At 43.0% G+C, this 23,666-nt stretch overlaps 1 protein-coding gene across 1 annotated transcript in view; it reads left to right on the top strand.

The window, feature by feature from the left end:
• The first annotated feature begins 6,959 nt into the window (after positions 1 to 6,959).
• The window catches only part of EMP2 (epithelial membrane protein 2), a 30,451-nt gene continuing 13,744 nt past the window's right edge, over positions 6,960 to 23,666 (top strand). Inside the window, exon 1 of the mRNA XM_073362466.1 lies at positions 6,960 to 7,060. The gene's annotated coding sequence lies outside the window, so the exon portion shown is untranslated. The remainder of the gene's footprint in view (positions 7,061 to 23,666) is intronic.

Below are 23,666 nucleotides of genomic sequence, written 5' to 3' on the forward strand. Positions count from 1 at the left end.
CTTCTATTTACCTCTGCAGGCTGCTTCTTCAGGCCCAAGGGTATAAGCAACTACCTCTAGCTCCACTAGCTAATAATATTCTGTACTCAGGCCAGCAACAACGCGGTTATTGAAAACATGTTTGTCCTCCCTATTGACAAAGGACGCAATCACTTCAGGTCTCTGCCAACTTCCTCCTACCTAGTAACTTGGAATACATGACTATACAAAACCTGAAGTTTTGAACACAGGGACTGTGTAGGAAGAGGCCAGTTCAGGACACTAGATTTTGTCGTGAATCACATTGAAGTGACTCATGGACAAACACATTTATTTAGTAGCTAAAGCTAAAGCAATAAATCATAAAGGGAACACACACAGTGAGGGAGGATTGCCTATGTCTGAACTCTAAGTTACTCCCAGTGCTCTCTATCAGTGGCTCTCAACTTTTCTGGAGTACTATACCCCCTGCAGGAGTCTGAATAGCCTTGCCTACCCCCAAGTTTCAAGTTACTTCTTACAAAATCAGACAAAAATACAAAAAAGTGTCACAGCACACTATTACTGAAAAATTGCTTACTTTCTAATTTTTACCATGTAATTACAAAATAAATCAATTGGAATATAAATATTGTACTTACATTTAAATGTATAGCACGTAGAGCAGTATAATAAATCATTGTCTGTATGAAATTTTAGTTTGTACTATCTTCTCTAGTGCTTTTTATGTAGCCTGTTGTAAAACTAGGCAAATATCTAGATGAGTTGATGTACCCCCTGGAAGACCTGTGTACCCCCAAGGGTACATATACCCCTGGTTGAGAGCCACTGCCCTGTATGTATAATGATCAATAGAGCCCTGGCTTCTCTCGGACTATAAGAGATAGCAGGCATTCTGAATTCTTGTCTCCTATTTCCTACATTTAAACATGAAACACAAGGACCTAGCTACCTAGAGTTCTAGCCAGGTGCTGATTTCGTACACAAAATGCCTCAAGTGAAAGGAAACCAATATTCAAAACTTGAGTAAGTCCCTACTCAGGTAATTGGGCTGTTAGCATATGGTCTCTGGCTTGTATCCATTTTCTACACTTCCCCTACTTAGGGCAAGTCAGTAGATTATATGCCAAACCAACTAAGCAAGCCAAATCTAATTCCTTAATGCTTGCAGTAAATAAAATGTTATCCTTTCCAGGGACCAACTTGATGGCCTAAATGGCCTTTTACTTTGTATCCCAAAAGAGCAGTATAGCTTGTCCTAATATAGGTGACCCTCTTTCAATAAAAATAATACCAAATACTGTACTCAGTACAGGAATCTGACATGTACTCAATTTGCAGGGAAAATGAAAGCACATAACAAACAGACCTAGGTTATAACAATCTGAATGGGAAAGCAGTTATCTCCAGTTTTGAGACTAGAGTTTTGATTTAATACAAAAACGGTAGCTCAAGCAATACCCCTAAATACTCATATTATAATTTGTTGTATTGGTAGCAGAATTTCCTAGTGTCATGCCTGTAACATTCAAGGATACTAATATTCTGACTTGTATGTTTGAAAGGATGGAATAACCTTTTCCCTTTCAGGTCCTACTTGGAAGCCAATACTGGAGCTCCTACTTGTTCTTAATCATATCTTGATCCACCTTTACTGAAGGGGAAAGCAGAGAAGATGGAGTGGCGTATGGCTGAGAGTTAGCACTTTTCCCTGTTGGACAGAGACCCAATGATCTTGATACCAAGATGGGATGTTAGATGTACGCATGCTATTCAAAGTACAGGAAGAATGATTTTAATACTGCCAACAGGACACAATGATTAGTCTTATGCCCAAATATGTGTAGAAGCCAAGTTGCATGGAGAGGCAAGGGTAAGATATTGTACCTTATTGTTGAATATTGCAGATTAAAATAGACAAAAGAAGTCTTTCATGAGCATACATAATAAAGAAAACTCCAAAAATTGGTTGTGGCTACAGTACAGTCATCAAGTTAAGGGCTAGCTTTAGACCTGATTTCACCTCTTCTGGATTTGAACTTTCCTAGTGGATTCTCATTAACCTTCTCTGTTTAATTAGATGTAACCATTTAGAGAAGATTGAGGAGAAAGTGTGTATTCAAAATGTCATGAGTGTCATAGCTATTTATAATGAATCCATGGAGTAAAGACTTTTTACCATGGTTCAATTAACACTATGTCCAGGAGATATCTTCAGATTTGCTTAAAAGCTTAGTATGTGAAAGTGACTCTTGTACAGCAGCACTGGTATCTCTCCTTGTCCTGTTTGGCAGTTGGCATTACCCAGGGGGGGAAAATATGTAAAACATTGCACGAAAGTAGTAGTCACCATGTTAATGATATGGTTACAGAAGTCATCACCCCATCCACTAGGTGAAAGGTTCTGTGCATTAAAGGAAGCAGTGGTGCTTACTGATGAAAGCAAGAGATGGTACGTCAGAAAACCTGGGTTCTGTACCCCGCTCTGTCACTGACTTGTGGTGATCTTAAGAGTCACTTGAGCAAACTATGCTTCACTGTCTCTAATAGTCAGCTGTAGATTACATTACTGGTAGGGAAATGTTCTTGGAGATGCTCTGACTGAAGGCACAACAATGGCCAAATATTTAGTTTCAGAGTAGCAGCCGTGTTAGTCTGTATCCATAAAAAGAAAAGGAGTACTTGTGGCACCTTAGAGACTAACCAATTTATTTGAGCATAAGCTTTCGTGAGCTACAGCTCACTTCATCAATGATCCGATGAAGTGAGCTGTAGCTCACGAAAGCTTATGCTCTAATAAATGTGTTAGTCTCTAAGATGCCACAAGTACTCCTTTTGTTTTTACAAATATTTAGTGGGACATTTGAATACATCCATCAGAATTAAGACATTTCTTGGTGAAATGTCTGAGCCAAGGAACAAATCCTAAAGGCTGATAGAGAGGCTTGGCCCACTTTAACTGTGAATAGTACTCTTCAGCATGGTTACAAAGCACCTAACATCCATATATTCTGACAAGCTTCACAAACATTAACTCACCTCATTTTTGAGAGGTAGGTGAACAATCCCAACTTGAAACTGAGACATGGAGAATAAGTGTCTTCCCCAAAGGTTGCAGCAAAGTAACAGAGCTGGGGAATAGCACACAGGCATTTTAACTTCCAGTCCCTTGCTTTAACCATTAGAGGCGCTTCCTCTTTGTGGATGCTTTCAAGCACCGTAACAGTCAGACAGCATATAAATACTAAGTATTGCAGGAGCTGCTCCTTTGGCCAATAATGGCAAAATATCATTTAAGGTTTAAAAAAGTCACTAGGGTTGACATAATTGAGCAATCACTGATAAGGATCTATCACTGATAAGTGATTGCTCAATGGATCAGTCACGATGATTTATTATGCTGCTTGTTTGCTTTAAATAAAACCGTAAACTCTACCCCAGGGAATTTCCCCCTAAAATGGAATATGGACAATGCTTCAGTTTTTGGAAAAAACAACAGTATCCACGTATGCAGTGTTGGTGGAGCTGCGTTGGTCCCAGGATAGGAGAGAGACAAAGGTGAGTGAAGAGATATCCTTTATTGGACCAACTTTTGTTGGCGAGAGAGAGGGGAGCTTTCGAGGACCTGAAGAAGGGCTCTGTGCAACCCAAAAGATTCTCTCATCAGCAGAAGTTGGTGCAATAAAAGATATTACCTCACCCACCTTGTTTCTCAGAACCTGTGGGCTCTCAGAAAATAAAATTATATAGCTCCAGAGACATAACAGTTCTGCTTTAACCTCACTACATGGGGCCAGACTGCAACCTGACATACAACCCAGTAGGGGGAAGAAGCCGGGGTAAATGAGCACAACATGGCCTATAGTGTTGTACAAGACAGTCTTGCACCAGTGCTATTTCAGCTCCTTTCCCCCCCTCCCTCGGGGGCAGGAGAAACTGACACAACTGCAGCTCCTTCACTCAGGGCCCTCTCCTTGGGTAAGGTAGAGGTGAGAGGCTGAAGTCTCATTCGGTTACCTTGCAAGTTGTATCCTCGCTGTGCAGTTGCTCACCAGCTGGTAGTGGATCCAACACTCAGCAGTACCTGCCCCAGGGAGCTCAGCATTACCTCCTGCCCAGGACAGGTTTTACTTCCTGCTGGGCTGCCCCCGAGGCAGGCCTTTGCATGCTGTTGCTCCGCATGCCAGGGAAGGGTTCTTCCTCCTGCTGCAGCTTGCAGCTGCTAGGAGACTCCCTTCTCATCTGCTGCAGCTCCAGCACCAAGTCCCAGCATGGGGGAGAGGGGAGAGGAGAGCTTCAGGGCAGCCCCTTTCTGCTGTTCTTCCTCTTCCTCTGGGGAATCAATTGCTTGAAACCAAAGAGCACAGCCTCTCTCCTCCCTCATTCCAGCTGCCCTTTCAGTTGCATACATGACTGGAAGGGCAGAAGGAGGGGGTGGTGGAGTACGCACTCGCAGGTGTTGGAGCTCAGCACAGGTATTCATTCATTCCACCCAGGGGAAAATATTACTTCCCCTCCCTTCTCACAACAGGTGCATGGGGAGGCCCAGTCAGGCAAGTAGAGGACTGTGCTGGGGGAAGCCTTACTGCTGTCAACCCATTATGGCTTTGCTAGACTGGCAGCCTCCCCCCCACACCACGTTTTGCTGTAAAGATGGTGGGGAAATAATACACTTAGGTGGAGGAGGCCCAAGTCCTCCCTTCATATGCAAAGACCCCACCTAGATGGAGATGAGGAGCAGAGGGTTGAGGGTGGGCACCCCCAGAGTAACAAAAGGAGTGGTGTAAGGTGGGCGAGGTAATACTTGTTATTGAACCATCATCTGTTGGTGACATAGAAGCTTTTGAGCCACACAGAGCTATTCCCGGAGTCTGGGAAAGGTACACCCAACAAAATGCAATGTGGAACAGATTGTTCAGCATAAAGTAGTTAGCGCATATTGTAAGGGACCATTCATAGAGTGGCCCATTAGCACCTCTGCAGGCACAGAACAGAAAGAGAGGGTTTAGTGGGTTACAGATTGTTGTAATAATCCATAGATCCAGTGTCTATTCAGTCCATGATTTTTAGCGTCTAACATGCTAACTAATCTGCTCCACCATGCATTTTTCTGTGAGGCTAGGAGCCCCTCTGTGACATGAAGAAAATGTCTGTGTGACTTGAAAGCTTGTCTGTCTCACTAACAGAAGTGGGTCCCTAACCCTCACTCCCCTTGTCTTGCTAATGTCTTGAGACAGCCTTGACTGTAATTACACTTCATGCAAAGAGTGTTGTCAGTCTGCACAGCAGTCGGAACCTCCGTGCATGAGTAGAGCCTGCCACTACTTCCACTCCAGTGGGGTTAGTGCTATGGTGCAGGGCCCCAGGGGTCTGTGTGTGTGGCCTTGATCCAGCCCTGGGTCTCCTTTCCACGGTACTGTACCTCTTTCATAGAATATCAAGGTTGGAAGGGACCTCAGGAGGCCATCTAGTCCAACCGGGTGCTCAAAGCTAGGCCAATCCCCAACGAAATCATCCCAGCCAGGGCTTTGTCAAGCCTGACCTTAAAAAACCTCTAAGGAAGGAGATTCCACTACCTCCCTAGGTAACCCCTTCCAGTGCTTCACCACCCTCCTAGTGAAAAAGTTTTTCCTAACATCCAACCTAAACTGCAACTTGAGACCATTACTCCTTGTTCGGTCATCTGGTACCACTCAGAACAGTCTAGATCTCTCCTCTTTAGAACCCCCCTTCAGGTAGTTGAAAGCAGTATCAAATCCCCCCTCATTCTTCTCTTCTGCAGACTAAACAATCCCAGTTCCCTCAGCCTCTCCTCATAAGTCATGTGCTCCAGCCCCCTAATAATTTTTGTTGCCCTCCGCTGGACTGTTTCCAATTTTTCCTTCTTGTAGTGTGGGGCCCCAAACTGGATGCAGTACTCCAGATGAGGCCTCACCAAAGTCAAATAAAGGAGAATGATCAAGTTCCTCAATCTGCTGGCAATGCCCCTACTTATACAGCCCAAAATTCTGTTAGCCTTCTTGGCAACAAGTGCACACTGTTGACTCATATCCAGCTTCTGATCCACTGTAACCCCTAGGTCCTTTTCTGCAGAACTGCTGCCTAGCCATTCGGTCCCTAGTCTTTAAGGAGTGTGATTCGTCTTGCATACCCCAAAGTTTCATCTCACTTAAAAACTACTTGCTTACAAAAATCAGACAAAAATACAAAGTATCACAGCACACTTACTGAAAAAGAGTAAGTGTTTTTACCATATAACCATAAATAAATGGACTGGAATATTTCAATGTATAGTATACAGAGAAGTATAAACAAGTCATTGTATGAAATTTTAGTTTGCACTGACTTCCTAGTGCTTTTTTGTAGCCTGTTGTAAAACTAGGCAAATATCTAAATGAGTTGATGTACCCCTGAGTACCCGCAGGGGTATGTGTGCCCTGGGTGGAGAATGTCTCTGTTAAACTGCAGAAACAAACAGTAATTTATTTGCAAATCCCACAGCTTTTTTAAAAGGGAAACCTAGGCCCGTGTGTGCACTCTCCCTAATCTCATGGGTGATTATTGTAGCATCCCACCTTTCTCGTTCCTCTTGGACAAAGCCAATTTATTAGGCTGGCAATATTAAAAAAAAAAAAAAAAGAGAGGGAGGGGGAGGTAAAGAGGGGAAATCCTTCAAGTCTCAGTGGAGACTGAAATTAGAAATTCTAGTCCTCAGGAGCTGTCTGTGACCCCCCAATACAAAGAGTTTGGAAGCCAAGCCTAGCCATTAACATGCAGGAAAGGGAGACCTAACTATCTGTATGTGTTCAGAGATTGAAACGGGCGGGAAAAGTTTGTTCCAGGTTTCCCTCCACACACACCCCCCTCCGCATTTCCAGGCAGTTGAGAGGCTCTTTTGAAAATTATTTTCTTTCCACACCCAGTTTGCTTCTGACATCATTCATCCAGGGAGGGAGGGCTGGAGAGAGCCAGACCTTCAAAACAACCCAGAGTCCTGCAGCATCTTCCCCTCGGATCTGCCTTGCTCGCCACCATCTCCCTGCTCAGATCTCTGGGCAACTCCTGAGGACACAAGCAGCCCGTGAGTAGCCTTGCTGGTTAGTGAGGGAGGGGTTGGTGGAGGGTGTTGCATTTTATTATGAGAGAAAGTTTTGCAAGCAGTGCTGGCTGCCAGATGGGATTTAGTGGAGAGGGAGAGGAAAGGGATCTCTACACTGCTGGAGGGAGAGAAATTGCTTTTCCAGCAAAGAAAGGGAGAGACCAAGAAAGCAGGGGTTTGTCTAGAACAAACATTTCTAAAAATGGGACATCCACAAATACTTTTTGTTTAGGCTTTTGCTGCTTAGCTGGTCCTTCTAAAACTGGCACTTAAAAAGGTAAAAAGAAAAGGAGTACTTGTGGCACCTTAGAGACTAACCAATTTATTTGAGTATAAGCTTTCGTGAGCTACAGCTCATCCGATGAAGTGAGCTGTAGCTCATGAAAGCTCATGCTCCAATAAATTGGTTAGTCTCCAAGGTGCCACAAGTACTCCTTTTCTTTTTGGAAATACAGATTAACACGGCTGCTACTCTGAAACTTTAAAAGGTGTTGCCCTTCTCCTGTGAAACTCTGCCTAGAGTGGCCTTGAAAACTATTCACTTCCCCAGAGAATCAGGCAGCACTTTGGAAACCTTTTAGTTTCTCTGTCAAACTATCTTGCTTTGAAATTTTAGACTTTAAAAAAATATGAAGAGAGTCTTCATCGGAAGATATTGCTCAGCCTATCAAAATCCAGGAGGAACTTGGGGGCGGAGAGGGAGGGCAGAAGAAACTTGAAATTCACTTTATTGCAAGTAACTTAAAGCCTGGACAATACAACTGTAAACTTTTTCTGGGATAGTCTCTTTCTATGTGATTCACTGCAGGGTTTGCTACGCTCCAACAAGAACTCGGGCTGATCTTGACTACTGTGCCCCCCCTAGTGGAAGCACAAAATATTTAAACATAATTCAGTACAGATTTTTGGCTTATGAAATTCTTGCTGGTGTTAAATGTTTTTTCCTCTTTAACTAGACTAGAGTTTTTAAAAGCCATCTGCCTTCCTACAGCTGCATGCTTGTACCTCTTTCCAGATGAGCTGTCCTCTCTCCTCCAGAGGGACTAATTGCCAGATTCAGGCAAATGGCCTTTAGTAATTTATGTTGCTCATAACACTCCGTAGTAAATTTTAGAGGTTGTCCTGTTTGGAGATAGCTGCTAAGAATGTTCCAAAGCCGTCCCCAGTTCAGCCAGGTAACACTCAGGAAGCTACTAACTCTCTGTTCATGCTGCCAACAAGAAATGTTCACCTGCACTGAGGCAGGACCAAGTAAACCTAGACCAGTGGTTCCCAACCAGGGGTATGCATACCTCTAGAGGTACACAGAGGTCTTCCAGGGGGCACATCACCTCATCTAGATATTTGCCTAGTTTTACCGCAGGCTATATAAAAAGCACTAGTGAAGTCAGTACAAACTAAAATTTCATACAATGACTTGTTTATACTGCTGTATATAACATACAGTATACACTGATATGCAAGAACAATATTTATATTCCAACTGATTTATTTTATAATTATATGGTAAAAATGAAAAAGTAAGCAATTTTTCTATAATACTGTGCTGTGTCACTTTTGTATTTTTATGTCTGATTTTGTAAGTAAGTAGTTTTTAAGTGAAGTGAGACTTGAGGGTACTCAAGACAGATCAGACTCCTGAAAGGGGTCCAGTAATCTGGAAAGGTTGAGAGCCATTGATCTTGACCATCCTTGATACGTGTTTGTCAAACCTGTTCTTAAAAGCTGACAAAGATGGGGATGCCACAACCTTCTTTGGAAGACTATTCTAGAGTCTTTATAACCTTTGTAGTTAGAAAGTTTCTCCTAATATCTAACCTAAATCTCCCTTGCTGCAGATTAACTCCATTACTTCTTCTCCTGACTTCAGTAGATATAGACAACTGATCACTGGCCTCTTTTTAACCGCCCTTAACATATTTGAAGACTTATCAGGTCTCTTGAAACTTCTCAAGACTAAACACATGCAGTTTTTTTTTAACTTTTCCTCATAGGTAAGATTTAGAAAAATCTTATTTTTTGTTGCTATCCTCTGGACTCTCTCCAATTTGACTGCACAGTGTGGCGTAAAGAGGAACAATTATCTTACATACAATACACCCCAGAATGATATGAGCCTTTCACACAGCTGTATCATATTGTTGGCTCCTATTCAATTTGTGATCCACCATTACCTGGAGATCCTTTCCAGCAGTATTACCACCTTGCCAGTCATAGCTATAAAATGGGGAATAAATTTGATTTTTCCTTCTTTGAACTTGTCTCTAGAATTTCATCTTGTTGAATTCAGACCCAATTCTTCAATTTGTCAAAGTTTTGAATTCTAATCCTGTCCTGCAAAGTTCTTGCAACCCCTCCCACCTTGGTGTCATCTGCAATTTTCAGAAGCATATTCTCCACTCTATTGTCCAAGCCATTAATGAAAATTTTGACTAGCACCAGACCCAGTACTAACCCCCTTTGGGACCCCACTAGATACACCCTCTCAGTTTAACAGAAAACCACTGATAGCTACTATTTGAGTATGGTCTTTCAACCAGTTGTGCACTCATCTTATAGTAATTTTATCTAGACCACATTTCCCTAGTTGGCTTATGAGAATGGCAACAGCCTTACTAATAATTAAGATATGACCTCTACTGCATCCCCCCCATCTACTAGGCCAGCAATCCTGTCAAGAAGGAAACTAGGCTGGTTTGGTATGAGTTACTCTTGACAAATGTATGCTGGCTTTTTCTTATCACCTTATTATCCTCTAGGTACTTACAGATTAATTGTTTAATAATTGGTCCTAGTATCTTTCCAGGTGTTGAAGTTGCTGCATTCATTAATATGCAGTTGACAGCAACTGCTTGTTAACAGGATGCATAGAGACTTCCCTCTCTAAAATTTGATTGTGCATCTCTTAAATATTACATGAGTGCAGGTTTGAAAGAAGTTCCTCCTGAATTTTGTAGATGCCTGAGTATTCTGCTTATTTGCAGCCTGGGTTCTCTGAAGCAACTGATTACATAGAGACGACTATTTGGGGGGAGGGATAGCTCAGTGGTTTGAGCATTGGCCTGCTAAACCCAGGGTTGTGAGTTCAATCCTTGAGGGGGCCATTTGGGAACTGGGGCAAAAATTGGGGATTGGTCCTGCTTTGAGCAGGGGGTTGGACTAGATGACCTCCTGAGGTCCCTTCCAACCCTGATATTCTATGATTCTATGATTACTTCAGAGGATACCACATACTCCTGTGGAATGGCTGTAAAAATGCATGCCAGATCTTCCTAAATGGGATTGAAAATCCACAACCTTATTTTCAATCTTGATCAACAATGAAAAGCAGCATATTATACTCACTTTCAGACTCATCAGCCCACATTAGTATGACAGCTATACAGAACAGGATCGATCTCTGCCTAATGAATGGTCCATTAGTTTGCCAAACAAAATATTTGTAATGCATCTTCTGGAACAGCCTGACCGCATGACAGCCACAAGTTTCACTTTCAATTGCACCAGATCAAAATCAAGATGAGAAGAAATAATCACTAAGAATAAAGCTGCTTGTTCTCAATTGAATTTTAATTCCAATCATATGTTACAATAACTCATGGCCCTGACAGGATCACTATGGAATGAAATATTAGCAGTTGAAGAATCTGCTCTCTTCAGTTTATGGCTGATTGTTTTGCAGGTAATAGATGTATTTATCACCCTTGTTCTTGGCAGTTTAGTTGTAAATTTTACATTAGCTGAAAGCAAAAATTCTCATTATCTACAGAATTAGTGTCTGATTCTAAACCAAAATCAAAACAGTTTGAAACTGTTATATTCATGAGCATAAAGTATTAGATAGCTATCAATATTATATATCATTGGCCAAAGTTAAAACAATTATATCTTTCTCTTGTACTGAATTAGATGCATTTTGCTTAATTTGGAAAGACAGACTCTTCTTTTGTTTTTGGCTAATTAGGTGGAACAGCATAAGTCACACTAGCTGTTCCAGTGCATCTGGAATAACAGTTTGAATAAATGGCAGTCTGTTTTCAGTAGAGGTCATTTGTTGAGCTGTACTCTTACAAATGTGTCTAGAATTAGGGCAACAAAAGTAATTTGGTCAGCCTTTTCAGTAGTATTCTGAAGAGTTCACTGAGCCAGACTGACCCCAGATTTCTGCCAACATAGACACTGCTGGAGGGCCTGATAGAACAAAGCCTGACACTTTGCACTGGGGAGATTCTGAAAGAGGGGCCAGTCACACCAAAAAAAGTGGCCAAGCTCCTTCCCAGTCAGAGTGGGACTAGGACATGCATGGATTCATTCACTCCCTCCATGAACTGGCACTCACAAGGCTTTTCTGGAGCTTTTGGGGAGTTACAGCTACTCCCCAATTTCCCTGCTCCAACTTCAGTAAAACTGGCCTCAAGTCTCTTGCTCCTCAATGTTAGAAAGACAACTATGCCAGAAGATTCCATAGAGTCCCACATACTTCTTCATGAGACCTGGTGACCAAAATGCAAGATGTGGAAGGAAACCTTTGGAGCTCCTTTAAAAATGGAGAAGACCCCTCCCCAAAAATATAAACCTAAGAAATTCTACAGTTTCTTTGAGATGGTTGATTTGTGTTAGTGATCAGTTTTAGGTACCACCACTCATATTGATCACCCGGCTATATAGTTCAAAATTGAATTTCTAAAATACTTTGTTTTCTCTTTATATTAATCAGTGGGACTGTAGGTTGAAGGAGCAGGAACAACGTATGTGATTTCTTCCAAAGATAGGAAGGAATTTAGAGGCCTGTGGGTCACTGCAATCCAAGAGAAGGATTTTAAAGCATGTGGGGGTAAATTGCTGGTATAACCTGACTGACCTGCCATGGAATTAAAGTGCCTAGTAGAACTTGTTCTGTCCTTGGAAGATAGGTTGTTTGTGCACTGAATAAATCTGTTGCTTTTTTCTTTTTAAATAGTAGTGATTTTGGACCTCATTACAGTTAAAACATCAGTTTTGCTCAATTTGATCATGAAGAGATTTCAATGTATTTGTGACCCAAGAACCTCTGGGTGCCAACTGGCAGAGTGCATAGACGGTGTATAGAATTTTACAGGAGCCAGTAGCCCCCTATTCATCTTAATCACTGCAAAATGTGTATATGGATACTATTTAAAAAGCATTGTCTATACAGGCAGTCCTCAGACTTATGACACAATTGGTTCCTGAAAATTGCATCATAAGTTGAAAGGTCATAACTCGGAACTGCAGTCCACTCCATTGCAGGACCAAGTGTCAAAGTCAAAACCAATTGTTGTAAGTTGAATCAGGGTGTCAATTCAGAAATGTCGTAAGTACCGTGCATCATAAGTCAAATGTCAGAAAAGTCGAGGACTGTCTGTTCTGAAAATTATGTTAAGGCAGGTAACCAGGAGGTAATATGTCCCAGACAGGACGCTTCTCTCTCTCTGTCCGGTAGTGTGTACTGGACATTGTATGTCTGACAGTGAATGCCTGTTGGCATACTGAGCCAAATGCTAATCAAGAGATTATGAAATCTTCAAGAGGAAATTGACAGAAAAAAAAAACAGCAGGAGGGGTCCTTGTGTATGAGTAAAGACAATGGATTGTTGAGGGCAACACAAGTATTGCCCTGCAGGCCTATGCAGGCCCCCCTCTTTCTCTCTGTAGGTTAGAGATGAGCATACTCTAACCCCTGAGCATTCCTGGAGCGTCCAACCCCTCTTCCACTGGACACTCGCAGTATTCACATATTTGCTGCTACCAAAGAAGCAGTACACCCCGGCTTGCCAGTTTCGCCTCAGATCACTGTGCCACATAATGCAGAGTACTTACATTTTTTTGCTGTAAACATATGTAACAGTTTATTGAATAAAGTGTAGAGATTCAAGTGATAGCAAGAAGAAGTATCAAATGGTTACACATGAAATGAAACATCCATTCTAGAACCTAGACTGACTTAACTAGATACTTTGGGGGAGCAACGTTCTGTAAGACACAAAAGTCCTTCCAGTGTGTTACAGCCAGGCTTGGCTGTGACCCTCTGTTCATAAGACACAAACACTGTTAGCTTGTCTCCTTAGTGAAGGATCCAGGGTGTACCTCAGCAGTCCCCCTTTCAGCTGTGTGGAGCACAATCACTAAATCAGAATCACTTCAAATCAGTTAGGGTACAGCGTCACATGGGTGTTTGACAGTTTTATGCAGTGTTACAAAGAGTTAGTTCAGAATATGGTTGGCATGTGCACCACATTTAAACCATTCACTGTTCCTAAGTTCTCCAGTATGTTCAATTGTCTGGGAATCAAGTAGGCAAAAGGAAGATTATAGAAATGGGGGTGTTACATTGGCTTGTAAACAGGAGCAGCAAACAGGGAAGTTTTGCAAGGGAGTTCTCCAGGCTAACAAGGAGGAGAGACTAAGTGACCCTCCCCCATCTGTTACCAACTCCCCACTACTCTAGTGAGACTAGGACTGCAGGGTTCCTTCTTGCTGCTCCTTCTTGCGCTTTATACTGGTTTTATACTGCTCAGGCTTCCCCTGCTGAGTGGGGCTTCAACGTCAGTTAGACCTTCTCAGCCCTGACTCTCTTCCAGGTGCAGCCTGTCACAGGATTAATTGGCTTTTTTTGCCTACTTAGGCCTTGTATGGGAGTGGGGGACACCCATTCACATCCCCTCCCTGCAAAAAAAACCCACCCCCACCCAGAAAACCCTTCTAAGAGTAGGAGATGTGCAGCCAGAAGTCCAGCAGAGTGGAGGCTATACAGGGCTGAGCTACACTAGAAAATGAGATCAACCCAGCTACATCACTCAGGTGTGGAAAATCCACACCCCGAGTCACATAGTTAAGCCAGCTTAAGTCCCCATGCTGCATGTGTCCCAAAAATCTCTGGCTGCCAGAAACTGAGACTTGCTGACAGGGGAAGGATCACGCAGAGTTGTCCTCTTCTGTTCATTCCCTCTGAAGCATCTGCCACTGGCCACTGTCAGAGACAAGATCCTAGCTTAGATGGACCATTTGTCTGACCCAGTATGGCCATTTTTATTAGTTGGTAAGGACATTTTTAATTTTTCAAATTAGACTTGTCAAGGTTCCTCCCCCACTCTGAACTCTAGGGTACAGATGTGGGGACCTGCATGAAAAACCTCCTAAGCTTATCTTTACCAGCTTAGGTCAAAAATTCCCCAAGGTACAAAATATTCCACCCGTTGTCCTTGGACTGGCCGCTACCACCACCAAACTAATACTGGTTACTGGGGAAGAGCTGTTTGGACGCGTCTTTCCCCCCAAAATACTTCCCAAAACCTTGCACCCCACTTCCTGGACAAGGTTTGGTAAAAAGCCTCACCAATTTGCCTAGGTGACTACAGACCCAGACCCTTGGATCTTAAGAACAATGAACAATCCTCCCAACACTTGCACCCCCCCTTTCCTGGGAAATGTTGGAATAAAAGCCTCACCAATTTACATAGGTGACCACAGACCCAAACCCTTGGATCTGAGAACAATGAAAAAGCATTCAATGTTTTACAAGAAGACTTTTAATAAAAAATAGAAGTAAATAGAAATAAAGAAATCCCCCCTGTAAAATCAGGATGGTAGATATCTTACAGGGTAATTAGATTCAAAAACATAGAGAACCCCTCTAGGCAAAACCTTAAGTTACAAAAAAAAGATACACAGACAGAAATAGTTATTCTATTCAGCACAATTCTTTTCTCAGCCATTTAAAGAAATCATAATCTAACACATACCTAGCTAGATTACTTACTAAAAGTTCTAAGACTCCATTCCTGGTCTTTCCCCGGTAAAGACCAGCATATAGACAGACACAGACCCTTTGTTTCTCTCCCTCCTCCCAGCTTTTGAAAGTATCTTGTCTCCTCATTGGTCATTTTGGTCAGGTGCCAGCGAGGTTACCTTTAGCTTCTTAACCCTTTACAGGTGAGAGGAGCTTTCCCCTGGCCAGGAGGGATTTCAAAGGGGTTTACCCTTCCCTTTATATTTATGACAAGACTAATTACAAAACTTCTGTAGAACATAAAACTACACTTTATAGAAAGAGGTGATGAGCAGGTTGCTACAAACCTAACAATAGCAGCTCACTTCTTTGACCAGAGAACTATTGATACAAGTACAGAATCCAGCTTGCAGTTTCTTGGCAATGTCTTTATGTGTGTAATACATTGTATTAATTTCCCTGACAACTTTACATATCCTCAGGGCTAATAATTTGAAGAGTATTCACAGGCTAACATGTTAAAATCTAGTTGCCAAAAGTAAATTTCTTAATTCAATAGCTAAACACCTAACTAGAACTTGGCTGTTTTGTTCCTGCCCTTGTACCCGAAAGGGCTAACATCACCCCAGTGAAGGGCTGTGTGGCAGGAGAAGGAGAATGGAGCAGGGCCCACACACCCATCCTCCGAAATAGATATACTCTGCCTACAGGGGTAGGTAGGGTGCATGGAGTCCTTGCTGCAATCACTGAATGGAGGTGGGACCCTGTTGCCACTAAGTGGAGAACAGAGCCATTGAGGGTGTACGTGGTTTACCTTATGTTGATTACCTTAATCTAACCCTGACTGGATTTACTCATGGGTAAGGGTTGAATGACTGAGAAAAAAGAGTAGATATGAACTTTGGGGCAGGAACATGTCTTAACAGGACCACTCCTGGAATACTTAGAAATGGGTAAAGGGGCCAAATGCTTCTGTTACACCAGTGTAAATCTCACATTCTGGATTCACACCAGCATAGCAGGGAGAGGGGAGGAAGAATTGGACCAGAATTTCATTCTTGGCTAAATTTCTCCTATTATTATGGATTTAATTTACACTCTGACAAATACTAATGAGTACAAAATAATTACATTCAGTCAAATTTTTAATACCATTGAAGGCTAATTAAAGTAGAACCACTAACACTTCAATCCTTGGCTTGTTCAAAGTTATCATGGAGGCTTTCAAGGCTGATTCCCCACTCTGGCTCTTCGAGTGCAGAACGTGGGGGCCCGCAAGGGTTCTAAAAATTAATACTGACCACTCCAGGCTCGTATTAAACTTGCAAGTTTACAGCTTCTCTGACCTTGGATTGGTAAATGCTGCTACCATTCAAGTGCAGAACCTCTTTGAGAGCCCAGAAAGGTGTACTTGGGAACTCCGTCCTGTGGGGTACCCTCAAGCCCTTTCACCACCCCTCTGGGGAAGAGCTGAGGAAAAATAAAAATAAAAATAGCTGTTGCCACCAGCTAATTAAACAACAAGTGCACAAACCTCTTAGGGCACAAAAATCCAATCCTGTTCTTAAAAAAGGTACATTTTATTATTTAAAAAAAGAGAGAGAAAAATACATCTGGGAACTCAGACTGTTGCTAGATATTAAAAGAGCAACTACAAGGATTAAGCACCAAGACTAGCTTTCTTGAGGTCCAGCTTAAAGTTTACAAGCAAAACAAAAGCACCTGGGGCTAGCACAGAGCAGTCCACAAGCCATAATGAAATAAAAGGGATAAACCTAATCACGTCTTCCTAGACATTTCCTGATCTACTTACATTGCTGGAGTTTTAAATGAGTAGTTTCTAGGTATGATACTGATGATTTTTCATACCTGGCCCAAGCTTCTTATTGCATAGCTGCTGCCCTGTCTGCCTCTCCCCGGGAGAACGACCGACAGACAGACAAAAGGGGAGTCTTTTCTCCATTTTAAAAAGTTCTAGCCTTCCCATTGGCTCTTTTGGCCAGGTGCCCACTCACTTCCTTTTATCTATGCATAGCAGTGAGACTTTTTAACCCTTTACAGGTAGAGCAATTAGAGAACAGCTACTAAGAGGGATTTTACAGCTAACTGGCTGGGTGAGTGTCTATAAAAGGGAGCTCTCCCCACCCCCCTCAATTTATCACAGACGCCCAATCACAGTTTATACTTGCCAGAATACTTTCAATCATCACAGCTGGCTAATGAACAACTTAAGCAAATAGTAGGCCTGTTTTTTCCACTGCCTGGAATCTGTTGTAGCTGCATACTTTGAAGGAGAAAATAACTGCAGAATGTGCTAGGCAGTGTCCCAAAGAACATCTGAGAGGCACTTCTATTTATTTGGTTTTATGATGCTTATTTTAATAGTCTAGCCTGTTTAAAAAGTCTGACACATTTATCCAAGTGGAAAAGCATTCAGAGTCTCTTCTTTATCTGTCCCTCATCTTAAAGAATGATGCTCAATTTAGTCCCAAAATTGCACCCTGCAAATGTAATGTTAAATAGCTTCAGCTAATGAAACTGAAGTTAATTCTTTTCACTAAAGGAATTAATCTAACAGTATTAAGTTTCCTGAATTTTGTGTCTTGCATATTGTCCCATGTTTAGGCCTCAGCAGGTTGACAAGTGTGCAGAGAAAGCTTTTGCTAGTTTGAAAAAAAAAAATCCACTAACTGAACCAGCTTATTTTACTTTTCTAACTGAAGATTATTGGCCATGGAAAAGAAGTCCTGCATACTAGATTTTAAAAAAATGTAAGTTTCCAGTCTGTTCTTACAAACCAGTGAATTTTATACAAGTTTAGGGACAAAGGTACAATGAAAACCTGAACTGGCTTCTATGTTACCATGTGATATGTCACAAGATGCCATGAGATGTTGCACAAGAACTCTGAGTAAAATAAGTTATTGTGATTAAATCAAAAATCTTGTGATACATCATAAGGTAACAAACCTCTCATGCCAATCCATACAAAGTTTTTTCTTCTAACTTAAAAACATGTAGCTTTGACAGTACTCGGAGTTCCTAAAAAATGAAACAGGCTTCTCCTGATTCAGTTTTGAGCTATAATGACGTAGAAAATACAGCTAAGGCTTGAAATCATGAGTTAAAATTTGGACATTTGCTCTTCTTCCTGCACTCTAACAAATCTCAAATGGTTGGGAAGTTCTTAACCAGATGCTGAACAACAAGTTAGGGTAAGATCCTCTCCCTATCTTACACTGAATTCGCTCAGTTATTCAAACTATTCAATGTCCCTATGAAATTGGGATAATCACCTTGATTTGGAGATGCATGGACATGATCTGGCTGCTGCCATAAAGTCGGAATACTCAAGGGTTTTAAGCTTCCATACAACTGCTCGTGGATTAGAATTTGAAACTCTGAGAAGACTGCACAGAGATACTGTATCTCTGAATTTTGGATTCTGTGTATTCTAAAAACTCAGGGGTACTCTTGCTTTCTCCTGAGTACATAGCCCAGATGGAAATGATATGAAGAGCTAGTTTGTGATTAATAGGCAGAGGACAGGAGTTGACATTGCAGGGTAAAATTACCATCACCTAAATGCAGTGAACACAGGATAAAATAAGTAGAACATCTTTCCTTGGTAGAAATCTTTTGGTCCCAGAAAATGAAGAATTGACAAATAGTGGAAGAGTTTGACAAGCAAAGGGTGGGATGCTGAAGTTGCCTTCCAGAACTCAGGCTTTATTCAATGAAGGAGGTCAAGGTAGATACATCCAAGCTTTGAACTTCAGTAAAAAACAAACAAACCAACCAAAAAAACACTTGCCATATGAAGGGGGAGGAACAGTTGATACAGAAGGAGAGAAAAACCTAAGTGATAAACATCATGGAGTTAAAGTTGTAGAGGTCTTAAAAGGGTGTTCCAAATAGGAGTAATGGAATTAAGATGAGAAATTTAGGCTGAATATCAGGAAACTTCCTGACAGGGAGAAGTCTCTCAGTGGAAAGAGTTATATCACCAGAGATGGCATCTAGACTGGAAAGCAGTGGTAATTCTTTTGCAGAGAAGTCCTGCATTAGCAGAGATGGACTGTCTTCTACTTGCTAATCTGAACAACAAGCAAAACTTAGTTTTTCCTGTATTGTCTTACACTTAAATAACAGAAAACAAGTCAGGAGGCTGAAGCTGCCTTATTTTCTTAGTAAGAGTAAGGGACTGGTATTGATCCCTATACTGCTGCTAACATGTCATGCAGGGGCAAGTTATTCCCTGTCCAATAATGTGTTTGTTGAAAAACTGTCTACTAGTTACAATACAGTATTCCATTTTGAAATAGCAAGGGGAGAGCCAACATTGAATACAGTGCCAAATGCCATGCTGTTGGCTTGGCAGGCTACAACGAGGGGTTAATCTATTGCTGAAAGAACTGGGTACAACTGCGAACATGAAGAGAACTCTTGGAAAAGTGTTGTTGGTGGCTGACAAGACAAAGTGAACAACTAGGATACAAAAAAAAAATGGATAGGTTACTGTACTATCTGGACAAGTAAACAGTCAAGATACAGAAGTGTCTGAATATTGATGGATGGAAGTCTTCTCATCTGAACCCTTCCTAATGTTCAAGAACTACACAACTAAATCACTTGAGACAAAATCAAGTGATGAATGATCTGGTTTCCTCTGAGCTTTAAGTGGCTTCTGGAAGGAAACTGGCCATTGTTTATGTAAATGGTACAAATTAAAGGTGGCATGTTACATGCCAAGGGATTTGAAGGATAGAGAAGCAGAAGTAGCTGCTTATAGGAGGGTATAAGATAAAGCGCATGTAACCTGATTTCTCAACCTTTTTGTCACCTTTGAATTTCAAACCAGCATGTTTTGCTGAGAGTTAGTCTGCCTCAGACACAGTAGATAAATTGACATGCGTCTGTGAAAAGGGGGAGTTATGAGAGAAGCAATATAGGCTGAGGCCTGGTCTACACTACAAAGTTATGTCACATAAGCTGCCCTCCATAGACCTCATTGTTCATGTGTCTGTGCTTAAATTTGTCTCCCACTGACCTAAACGCCCTGTCACAGAGATGCAGTAACGCCTCCTCCCCAACCGGCACTGAGCTGCGGTCGATGTACTGAGGTTGATGTAGCGTGAGTGTAGACGCTGCATTACCTATATCGATCCTAACAGTCTGCTAGCAGCTATCCCATAATGCCTGACACTGACAGCTCTCATCACACTTGTGAATTCCACTGCCCAGGGTCACAGACACCAGAAGTCCCCTCTCTCTGCCCCATTTTAAGCCCTGCAACTTTTAAAATGCCTTTTCCTGATTGCTCAGCTTGGCGAGCACACACAGCAGCTCTCCATTGTTGTGTGAAGCTGACCATGCCGGCTACATGCTCCAGATGTGCTCTGGCTTGGAGTACACAAGAGAGATTGGAGCCCTTGGGGAGAAGCGGCTGTGTGGGCAGAGCTACAGACCAGTTGTAGAAATGTGGACATCTACCGGCAAATTGCACAGGGGATGCAGGAGAAGGGGTGTGACAGGAATCAGCAGCAATGGCACATGACAGCGAAGGAACGACAACAGAAGACTGGGGAAGTCAATCCAGTGCTTTACAAAGAGCTGCATGCCGTACTTGGCGGAGACCCCTCTACCTCCCCACAGACCAATGTGGATACCTCTGAGGATCCAGTCACAGACCTCTGACATGAACAGCGAGGAGGTGGTGGGAGACGTGCAACCATGGGCTCCAGCTACGCCATGCGTCAGGACCAGTTTGAGACACCACCACAGTCCAGTCAGTCCCAGGGAACGATTCTCAGGTATGTGGGTAAATATATTTCCCATTACAGTTTGGTGCCCCTAACGTAGCAAGACACAGTTATTGACCTTTCATTAATTTACTTACACTAGGAAAGGTAGCAGTACAAGGAGAAGTAGTTATCAGTACCGAAAGAAGTTCTCTTCTTTTCTTTCCCCTGTAGAGTTAGGCAGGGGTGGGGAATACAGACCAGTTTTTTATGTACACAAGCATGTCCCTTACATCCTCCTGAGAGATCTTGAAACTTTGATGGGGGTACTCTGCAGTCCTCTCCTTGAAGGTTTCTAGGGGTGGCAGCCTTATTTCTTCCTCCATGGTAGGACACTTTCCCACACCAGTCGGTGATAACTTCAGCAGACACCATCGCAGTACACAGGCTAGCAGCATACAGGCCGAGGTGGCTTTAAGATGCCAGCAGCAGCTGTGCTCTCTCAACCCATGTCACCTTAAGGAGAGATATCAGCTAAAATCACCACTGCCTGTGGAAGATGGTGCCAGTATTCAGTGCCATTGCCCTATGCTTAGTTTCATGCAAATGAACGATTCCTTCTTCATTTCCCTCACCCTTGACAGGCCATATTCACCCTGGCTGGTGTTGTGAGCGGTGTCATGCTCAAGCACTTCAAAGCAGAAGTGTCAATAAGCATATCTTGTTTAAAACTTTAGGGGAGCATGGAAAGGGAGTTCTAAATCTTAACTTTCGCTTTCTGTTGTGACTATACTGACAATAGTACCTCTCTGTGTTTTATCTGTAGCTGCTGCCACTGCAGCCTTGAGGGGTTCCCCCTCCACACCTGCAGAACGCCTGAGGGCAGATGAGGAGAAAGAGGACTCTGGATGACATGTTCAAAGGGATCCTATTAGCCAGTGTTGCATCAGACTGTGCGCAAAGGGCCTGGAGGTTGAATATTGCAGACAGCTTAGACAAGGAAAGAATGGACAGGAGAAAGGCCCAGGACGCCCATCAGGAAAGGAGACAGAGATGAACCAGGACATGATGGGGCTTCTCCGACAGCTAACATGGATGCTGCAGACTCTTGTGGACCTATAGGTTCAACAATCAATCACGGGCTCGTCTCTCTTTGCAGTCCATGGAAAACTTCATTATAGCACCTTCCTGCTTCCTCAGTATCCCTTGTGGCTTCAGGGGCTGCACCCCTACCCATACCACTCCACACCAAGGGACATTAAGGACAGCCACAGCTTCACATAGGCTGACCTGTGAAAGCCATGGTTGCTGTATGTGTAGGTAAAATGGACATGCATGTTCTTTCCCCTTGTTAAGCTCTGTTCCATTAATTTATTAAATTGTTAATGTACTTGCTTTAAAATTTCACAGATTTTTCATTACACTGGTTGTGTTACTCAAAATTCTATTATTTGGAAAATAATTCTTCTTGATTAGTTCACAACGTATGCTACAGAATGCCTCGTGGTACCGAACACACCCACTTATTTGTCACTGCACAGTGTGACAACTCATAGGATCAGTGACAAACAGTGGAATAATCCTAAATATATAGCAAGCGCCACAAGATTAATAGGTCCATTGACAATGTTATATTCACAGGTGTACACCAAGCATCATACGAATCCTAACTTTCCCCAAAATAACTGGGCCAGGAAGAGCACAGTACACCACAAGGCATTACTGTGGCTCCCTGAACAGGGGACCCATCACTTTTAAAAGTGGGAGGGTTATGCCCTCCCAGTTTTTACTGGCCGTGAGGGTGAGCGATGGGAGGGAGGGAGCAAAGAGGAGTGAGCAGGGGGTGGTGCTTGGGAGAAGGGGTGGGATGAGGGCCCTGCGCCCTCACACACATTTAGAGAGTTTCTGCCACTCATGGTTCACGCTATGTCCCACAGCAATCTGCCCTACCAGGAATCATCATATTCCCCCTGATTCAGTTCTTCTTGCAGCTCTGTAAATTCTAGAGGATTTTGCACTCTGTGCTTGCAATGCTTATGAAAATAGTGCAGAGCTGTGCGGGCTCCATGTTTCTGTCAAGATGGCAGACAGTGAGGAGAACCATGTAGGTTCATGGAATTTTTAAAAAAGGTGTGAAAATTACAGGCTATGGTTAATGTTATGGGATGGATACAGTTGCATGCTGGGAAATTGACTCCTTCCTCCCAATCATCCCTGCACAACTTGTTTCTGTCCTGCCATGCATTGCCAAAACTTCCCAGAAGATACTGTGTTGGATGATGGTGGGTTGTGCACTAGAAGACCTATCCATGGTGTACTGCACTGTACATTGACATGAGCACACCCATAGGTGGCGAGTTATATGGGCCCGTAATGCCAGGGCCCCACCAATATTTAGGAACATAGGCCTGGCTCCATGAATGTTTGGGCTTATATTTTTAGAGCTGTCCCATCCATAGGGCTGGCCAGGGCAACCACCCTAGGCCCTGTGCTTTGGGGGACCCCACGCTTCAGAGGGATGCAAGGTCCAGGGCAGCCTGGGGAGTTAGCGGAGGGCCTGGCAGCAGCAAGCAACCCAGCCCCAGCCCACTCCTGCTATGCCCCACCCACAAGTCCCCCATCCCTTCCCCCAAGTCCCCACCCCACCTCTTTCTGCCCCTACTCCACCCCCTCCCTGCCACCATTCCACCTCTTCCCCCCCCAAGAGATGCTGGGAACCAAAAGGGTGGAGCAGGGTGGGTTGGGGCTGGGTTGCTCGTTGCTGGCAGCGCTAGGCCCCTTGCTAACCTCCCAGGCTGCCTTTGATCCTGCATCCCCCTGATGTGCAGGACTCCCCAAAGCGCAGGGCCCAGGACAGTTGCCCCAGTCCGTCCTATGGATGAGACAGCTCTGCTTGGACCTGTTCTGGGCACCACCAAAAATTATACAAACCTGGCATCCACGAGCACACCTGGTGAAGATGTGCAGCACTTATACAAGTGTGCACATGCACAACGATATGCTAAGTGCAGCAGCTTTACACGGATATCAAGGAAATCGAGGTTCAGGTGATCTTAAAGTCTATGATATTACTTGTAGGTGCAAAAATTTGCAGTGTAGC

Source organism: Lepidochelys kempii, chromosome 10 (genome assembly GCF_965140265.1).
Source record: "Lepidochelys kempii isolate rLepKem1 chromosome 10, rLepKem1.hap2, whole genome shotgun sequence".
Taxonomy (NCBI): domain Eukaryota; kingdom Metazoa; phylum Chordata; order Testudines; family Cheloniidae; genus Lepidochelys; species Lepidochelys kempii.